We start from the raw sequence: 8670 nt of genomic DNA on the forward strand, positions 1-8670 counted from the left end.
ATTTTTAAAGATTTATCCATGAGAGACAAAGCAGGGTCCCTGCAGGGAGCCCGATGCGGGACTCGATCCCAGGACCCTGGGGTCAGGCCCTGAGCCGGAGGCAGACACTCAACCGCGGAGCCCCAGGTGGCCCCAGGGGACCAGAGTACTGCGGGCTACAGCACAAGCCTGGGAACCAGCAGGCCAAGTGAGTGAAGCTACTCACGGAAGACGGTGCTGCGCGATCCCATTTATGTGAATGCCCAGAACAGGCCACCGACTGCCGCGGGCTGGGAGGTGGGCCGGGAGGACGGGGCGGCGACAGCCGAGGGAGGTGAGACTGGAGGGGTGGCAGTAGTGCGACTGTCCTGACACCAATGATGGCAATGGACATAGAACCGTGCGAGCAGAGGGACAGCCACTAACCTGTACACTTGAAAGGGGTGAATCACACGGCATGTGGGTTGTATTTCAGTAACGATTTAAGAAAGAAAACCTTGGTGGCAAAAAGAGAAAAAAGAAAAGAACAGAAAAAGGAAACCTTGGTGGCATTAAACAACTATTCTACTACGCTCAGGATGTGGGGAGTCAGGAGTTCGGGCAAGGCGGGAGCAGCCCTTCCTCCGCGCCGCGGGATCTTGGTCACAGGCCCCACGGGCGACCCCCTGCCCCAGGGCCCGGCCCTGCCCCGGCGGCGCGGAGGCGGCTGTCGCTGGCCGCGGCAGAAATACGCGTGTGCGACGGCACGGAGTGACTTGGGGTCGCAGCACGCCGCGGAGGCCCGGCCACCGGAGGCCTTTCTTGGAGAAGGCAGAGACCATTCTGTGCTTTGGGGTTTGTGTGTCTCGACTGCGACTGTAACGTGAGGGATGGGCCGCGAACAGGCGCGTCCGCCTAAGACGGCAGAGACAGGTCGAGACCAGGCCCCCCCCCCCGCCCCCGCACACTGAGGAGCCTCCTCGCCCCGCCCCGGGCGCCGCGGGGACGGAGACCCGGGCCCGCCCACTGCCTGCCTGGCGCCCGCGGTCGCGGTCTGGTCGCGGTCTCGTCTCGGTCTGGTCTCGCCTGCCCCCGCGCCCGCCCTCCACGCGCCCTCCACGCGCCGGTCGGCCGTTCAGACGAGGCGCATCCCCTCTGTCCCGCTCAGGAGGCGAGGGCCGCCCTCCCGGCAGGGCCCGCCGCGCTCCCCAGCTGCAAGCCTCGCCTCGCGCGCGCCCCAGAGCCCCAGAGCCCCAGGGCCCCAGGGCCCGCCTCACCAAGGCCCCGGCGCAGGACATACTGCAACTGGCGGAGGACACCTAAACCCTGCCTTCTTCGTATTCACCGGTTCCTGAGGTCTGTGGAGACATGTGCGCCAGGCCACGAGCCTTAAGAAAAACCCTGGATCCTGAGAATGAGGAGGCTCAGTGCCCCCCACCCCCCAAGCCCCCCGGATGCCCCGTCTGGATCTGCGCTCCCTCCCTGCTTCAATCAACTCTGCTCTCACTTCCTCACCTCACACTCGTGTGTGATCTCTGCCCTGTGTGAAGCCAGGACCCACCCGTGGGCCCAGCCAGCCAGTCCGTGTCAATCCTCCACGTCAGAAAAGTAGAGGCCAGGAATCCCACGGAGCACCAAGAAACACCCAGGAATCTGGCCTTTACCCTTCGAGGACAGCAGTTATAATTTCAAATATTTTAAACGTGAAGTTTTTGCAACGGGGGGTATGTATGAAATCAGCACGGGTAGGGTCCCTTTGGCAACCCTCTTGTCCGTGTTAGGAACGAAACCTTCTGGGTTGATCTCTTTTGAAGTCCCTATGACTTGACTTCTCCTGTCGGATTCAGCACCACAGTTCGGGAGAGTCTCCTGGTGTGTGGTGACCAACAGACTGTTATACATGTGAACACACAGATTGAAAAGAGCATCTCCACGGAAAAAAGACCCTGCTAGAGGCACCTGCTTTGTACAAGGTTTTATAGGCTTTATAAGGTAATACGCAGCAGAAAAATGGAAATAAGTGGCGTCACACATGTAGAGGGAGCAGCGGGGTTGTGTGTGCTCTTGTTTTTAGTTTTCTTTTTGGTGGATGTGATTGGATAGAGGTCAATTAGGTTAGCCTGAGGGAATCTAGAAAACTTGCTCTCTGCACCTAAATTAGCAATTTCAGGCAGTAGATATCACACGCCCAATTTGTTCAAATACCTTTATAAGCTCATGGTAGATAGAATGTCTTCACCTTTGTCTTCCAATCAGGATACTTTCATTACTGCTACAAACCAAAGTAATTTTATGGTTAATTGGGATCAGACAGGCTTCGGGAGATACGGGGTGAAGGCATCAACACCTACCATAGAAACAAACAAAGCCGAGCCCTCTAAAGTTTGGCTTAGAGCCTGGAGTCGATCGCTTGGCCTCCCTGCGGCCGGTGACCCCATCAGGCCTTCTTTCCCCCAGACTTCCAACGGCTTTTGTAAATTTAGGAAATACCACAGGCTACCATTTGGGGTGTAAAACTTGGTGAACCTACTTGGCAGGTTGTCTTCGAGGCAGGCGTGGAGAGAGCGACTGAGTCTTCTCTCTTCTCTTTTGCAAGGGCGGGGGGCGGGGGGGCTCTCCAGGGCCATTCATTCCTGACGTGAGATTCCCCAGCGGTCGTCCGTGGTCCCGGAGGAGGCCTTGGCTTCCTCGGCGCTCCCCGGTCTTCCTCTCCGGCCTCGTGGCATCCTGACGTCACAGGGCCGCACCTCACCCTGCAGCCAGGGGCCCCGCACAGCCTGCGATTTCAGTTCCAAGCTTTCCTGGTTCCTGTGCCCTCTGCCAAGGACTCGCTTCTCTCCCTCTCCGCCCTCCCCTCCCACCTCCTCTTAAAGCGACTCGGCTTATCGTCCCCTCGGGATTCGGGTCGCGGCGCGCTCCTGCCTCGCGTGGGACGCGCGTTTGGCGGGGGCTGCGCGGTCACCCGGTGGCCGGCCGGCAGCTTCTGGGGCGGGGCGGCCTGCCTAAGGCGCCCTGGGCCCCCACCCCGGCCTTGCACGCCCTGAGCGAGAATGCTGGGTGCGAAGGTGCGCAGTAGGTGAGTAAGCAGGAACGCGCGGCCGCTGGCCGTGGTCGCCGGGCGGTTCCGCTGAGGGCCGGGTGCGCGCTCACCGGGGCTTCGGCTCCGCGGAGCCCGCCGCCGGCACCTGTGTTTCTACCGGGGGCGGCTGCCCGGGTCACCGAGTCCCGTAACAGCCTCGGCCCCTGCCGCCTTCCCCGGGGATCCGGAGGCCGAGGCCCCCGGCCCGGCGGGATTCCGTGTCGGGTGTCTGCCCCGCAGCGTGCCCGACGCCGCCCCCGGGCGGTTCCAGTGCCCTGAGCGACGGCCGGGGGCGAGTGGCGAACCTGGGACCCGGCGGGAAGGCTCCGGCTCACCGCGCCCCGCTGCTCCCCTGAGCCGCCGCCGCGGGGACCGCGCGCTTCTGCGTCGGCCGCGGGTCGGGGCGGCCTGTGGCCTCTGGGACTTGCCGGTTAGCTCCTGAGGCCTTTCTGCCCCCACCTCACCCGCCTCCACCCCTACAAACTCATAGTATCTGGGAAAGGAAGAGTCATTCTTCCAGGAGAAGACCAGAGATCTCCGAGAACCCGAGCTGGGCAATCTGGGGCAAGCGGGTTAAGCTTCTCTCTTGGAAATGCGGTTGCTGAAGATTGTTCATTCTGAAAAGTGTTCACATTCATGTCAATGGAAAGGGTCAGAGCGCTCCAACGAGAGCAAAGGGCTACCGTTTGCCGAGCACTGCTACCGCTCTCCTTCTGCTGTTAGGACACATGCTTGTCACCACTGAAATACTCATTTTTGTTTCAGAGAAGCATTCTGGTTTGGAGGGAGAGCTTTGCTCTGAGGTATGAAATCAGCCTCCCAAATCTCAGATTTCCATGGCTTCTGTCTGCTGTATGGTCTGCAGTATGACACGGGCAGCCCATTCAGGGCATTAATTTTTTCTGTGAAATCATAGCCCTGGGATAGCCCGTTTACTTCTAAGTGACAGAAACAAATGAAGAATGGAAAGTACTAGGTAAAAATGACATGCTTTAAAACAAAACATTGACTTTGGTTTCTTTTTTATTTTTTTTTTAAGATTTTATTTACTTACTAGGCAGAGAGAGAAACAGGCTCCATGTCATTTAAAAATGACATGCTTTAAAACAAAACATTGACTTTAGTTTCTTTTTTTCTTTTCTTTTTTTTAAAGATTTTATTTACTTACTAGGCAGAGGGAGAAACAGGCTCCATGCAGCCATGTGGGGCTCGATCCTGGGTCTCCAGGCTCACACCCTAGGCTGCAGGCAGCGCTAAACTGCTGCGCCACCGGGGCTGCTCCTGATTTCAGTTTCTAATGGAGACACATATCTATCTCATCCTCCCCCTGGAACAAATATATGGTCACAGAAATCTCATTAAACTGATTCTATTTCTATTTCTAATCCTGCATCAATCACAGCCACGTCGCACTGAAATCATGGGGTGACTAGTCATGATGACAGTGCTTCCATTTATTGGGTGTTTCCCACGCACCCGCAGCTGTGCTAGATGCCCCATTCATAGTCGCTCATTTAATTCCCATAACAATCCTGTGAAAGAAGTTCTCTAATTCCTGTTTTTTTCCACCTGAAATTGAGGTGTGGCAACGTGAAGCCACTTAGCCAAGGTCTCCCAGTTAGTGACTGACACGGCCAAGACCCAAACGCTGGTATAACCCCACAGCCTGTTTGTGTGTTCTCAACTCCTATACTTATTTTTTTTTAAGATTTTATTTATTTATTCATGAGAGACACACAGAGAGACGCAGAGACACAGGCAGAGGGAGAGGCAGGCTCCATGCAAGGAGCCTGATGTGGGACTTGATCCCGGAACTCCAGGATCCCGCCCTGGGCGGAAGGCAGGCGCCAAACTGCTGAGCCACCCAGGGATCCCATCAACCCCTATACTTTCAAGTGTTGGGTTGGAGCTAAAGAGAAATTCATTAGTAAACTGATATACGGACGTGATGATTTCTGCTTCTGAGAATTTGCTGACAATTAGTAGCCACACAGCAAGCATTCTGCCTAAAAATAAAGGTCGACATTTATGTTCTACTTTGTTTTCAAAGAGTTTTACAAGGCTACTTGTTTAATGCAAATGCTTTCCGCTGAGCTAGGTCAGCAGCTTTCAAATTTCGGGTGTATCAGAATGACTCTTAGAGCTTATAAACCTGGAAATGCCCAGGGCCCCATCCCAGACCCACTGAGTCAGAATCTCTGTGGGTGGAGACAGGGCATCTGATGTTTAATAAGTTTCCCGGGTGATTCTGACACAACAGAAGGCTGAGGATCACTGAGGTCTGTGAATGGTAGGAGGGCTCTTTTCAGAAATGATAATGCTCAGGTTTGCAGATTTAATGAGGGCCTCACAGGAAGCCTGGGAAAGGCTAAATTGTAATGCAAAAATTTCAAACCATAATCCTAAATTAACAGAGTGACTATCAGTTGGCAACACTGATGGTATGATCCCTCATCATGGGGCTGATTGTCACCTCATGTTTCCTTTTTCCTGTTGAAAGGTTGTTTGTTAATGACAACAACTAGCACTCTGCTTTGTGTGTGTTCAAGGCTTTCTTACCTGGCATGTGAGCAATGGTATTTGTATTTCCTGTAACTAGTATTAATAAACTCTTAGGCAGTTTAAAACAACTGTTCAGACTCCAAATAAAGAATCACAAAATCCCAAGATTACAGTCGTCACGTGCAGCCATATGTTACTTGATTCTCCTTTACAGCATCTCTGCCAAGGGGCGGAGTGGCCTATTCCTGCTACATGGCTGGCACTTCCTGGGAATAGTCTATTCCATCTGACTTACAGATGCTTCCCTTTAATAAGGTGAAATCCATTTCTCTAGAGCTTTCATATATTGGTCCTAATTCTCTCCTCTATCAGAATGTCTTACCCAAATCAGCCAGAACCTTGGCTTAAGAAAGTAACTCCCTTGCTGTTTTCTGGGAAGTTCACGGGATGCTTTACTATTTGATGTAAGCTGTTTGTCCCACCACCAGGGCATCTGTCAGGCTATTTTCTGACACAAGAACTTAGAATTATAGGACTTCGACTATATTTGTGATTCATATTGTTTTTTTAAGAAGTAAATTTTAGCAATTCTTTATAAACAGATGATATCTGGGGTACTTAAATATAGAGGTCCAAATGACAGAAAAAGAAACATGAACTTACATTTTCTCAAAGCATTTTAAGTGTTCCATCTTAGATTAATATCATTAGCCTGCTAGGTTAGATGTAGCAAACATACTTAAGATTCAAGATGTTTACTTTCACTGTGAGATGTTCAGAACCTTCTAAAAACCTGGTGGTTGTTAATAGGTCTCTTCTAAATGAGAAATATAATGCACATCAGCTTCCTGTGATTGATTTGCTCCTGTGGAGCTGGAAAGACAAAAGAACATGTATGTCTTCACAGCCCAAGAACTTCGATTCTAACATGTCTTCTTTCAGGTGTACATTTCCTTTTCACCATCCTTTCTACAGACCAGAATGCGAGATGGTCCCTTTTCCAATATCTTTTTCCTGGGGTCAGAATGAGAGGCCACCGTTCCCCCCCTAGCTCCCCTGATACTTCCAGCCTGTTGTCTTTGTATTGTGGATCTTTTCCTGAAATGACTCTGATCTCTCTTTGTTGCTCTTAGACAACCTATCCAAGATATTTTGCCACCACCTCTTCAGCATCTGGACTCCTACCATCATTGATGACCTCTTCAACAGCTGAGTTGATTCTTTATTTTTTAAAAATTATTTTAAAAAATAATAAAGAAAAACATTTAAAAATTATGTTTTTAAAGGGAGAGGGGAGGTAAGACAGAGGGGAATAAAGAGAGAAAGAAAGAGAGAGAATCTCAAGCAGGAGCCCAACACAGGGCTCAATCTCATGACTCTGAGATCATGACCTGAGCTGAAATCAAGAGTTGGACGTTTAACTGACGAAGCCACCCAAGCAACCCTCAAATTGATTCTTCAGATGTAAAACAAAGAACAACAGTAACAAAAACCCATTTATGAATCATTTGTACTTATAGGAGAACAATATGAATATGTAAACATGCTCTGACAACTGAAAATTACACCATGGGAAACTATATATCTGCTTTAGCAAAAGGGACTGAATGGCATTTAGAACTACAATAATACATGTACGTCTTACAGTCTGGTTTTTGGAAAAATACATTGGTTTATGTCACTAGACTTCCTTGGATTGACTCACACAAACTAACAGATAAAGTACACTAGCAGTGATTTATAATTGAAAAGCACGAAGAGCAGCAACTGAAAATTATGACCAATTCACAACAGTGCTGATGCAGTGTTTCAGACAGCATCCTGTCTGAAAATTGTAGGAATTCTAACTATCTGACTGCTCATTAATTGTGGGAGCTCAGCAGCCTGCCAAGTATTGTATGACCGCCAGCACTCCTCATGGAATTCTGTTTTAGCTTTGGCAAACCAACGCCAACTGATGTATTGAGCACAGTAAGCATAATGCCTAGGGCCCAGGATACTTTTAGGGAGCCCACATAAATATCTTAATTTCTTTTAAAATAAGAAGAAAATAAGCAAAACAATAAGGATCTGCCTGAATTATATTTGTCTTTATACCAGTGCAGTTATAAAATAAAATTTTAATCTTTTTTATGGAAGAATAGGTCAACAAAAGCAAAAGTGCCTAGGACCTCCCCAAATCAGAAGGCCCTATGGTAAACTGTTAATACTCTGCTAATGTAATCCACGGATTCCAAATCTTAGTGGGTCTTAATAACTTAAAAATATAGCATTTAGTGTTACATGAAACCCTACAGAACTGCTTGTCATGTGATCATAAGAAAGAACTTCAATTCTGGCATCTGGACTGGAGGATACTCATAGCCTACCCATAAATGGAGGACCATTTTTAATGATTACAGCTATTCCATTGATATATATGTCTGTAATACATGAAAATTTTAAAAAACCTTCTGTACATCAAAGGACACTATGAACTGAGTGAAAAAGACAACCTACACAGTGGGAGAAAATATTTGTAAATCATATATCTAAACGGGAGTTAATATTCAGAACATATGAAAAGTCCTATAACTCAACAACAACAAAGTAACTATCTTTAAAAATGGGCAAAGGACTTGAATAGACGTTTCTCCAAAGAAGAAATCCAAATGGCTAATAAGCACATGAAAAAATGCTCAGCAGCAACATCAACACCACAGACTGGATTGCCTATATTCAACAGAAATTTCTCACAATTCTGGGGACTAGGAAGTCCAAGGTCAAGGCACTAGCATGATCTCATTCTGGTGCAGGCTTGCTTTCTGGTTCATAGATGGCCATCTCCTGGTCGTGTCCTTGAATAGTGGAAGGCACTAGAGATCTCTGTGGGGTCCCTTTTACAAGTATACTAATCCCATTCATGATGGCCCTTCCTTCATGACCTAATCACCTCCCAAATGCCCCACGTCTTAATACAACCACCTTTAAGAGTTAGGATTTCAACCTATGAATTTTGAAGGGACGCAAATATTTGACCATAGCACTAGTTATTAGAGAAGTGAAAACAAAACCACAATGAGATACTGCTTCTCATCTATTAGGATGGCTATTATAAAAAAAAAAAAACTAACAAGTGTCGTGAGGACGTA

General features: G+C 49.0%; 2 long non-coding RNA genes across 2 annotated transcripts; one reads left to right on the forward strand and one right to left on the reverse strand.

The window, feature by feature from the left end:
- The first annotated feature begins 1158 nt into the window (after window positions 1–1158).
- LOC102151917 lies at window positions 1159–8670 on the forward strand. The gene is made up of 2 exons (XR_005381401.1): window positions 1159–3034; window positions 6673–8670. It is a non-coding gene; the product is annotated as an uncharacterized LOC102151917 (long non-coding RNA).
- Window positions 1919–3279, reverse strand: LOC119866856. Its single transcript, XR_005381402.1, has 2 exons — window positions 2489–3279; window positions 1919–2230 (listed from the first exon to the last, which is right to left on the reverse strand). It is a non-coding gene; the product is annotated as an uncharacterized LOC119866856 (long non-coding RNA).

This window comes from Canis lupus, chromosome 30 (assembly GCF_011100685.1).
Source record: "Canis lupus familiaris isolate Mischka breed German Shepherd chromosome 30, alternate assembly UU_Cfam_GSD_1.0, whole genome shotgun sequence".
Lineage (NCBI taxonomy): Eukaryota > Metazoa > Chordata > Mammalia > Carnivora > Canidae > Canis > Canis lupus.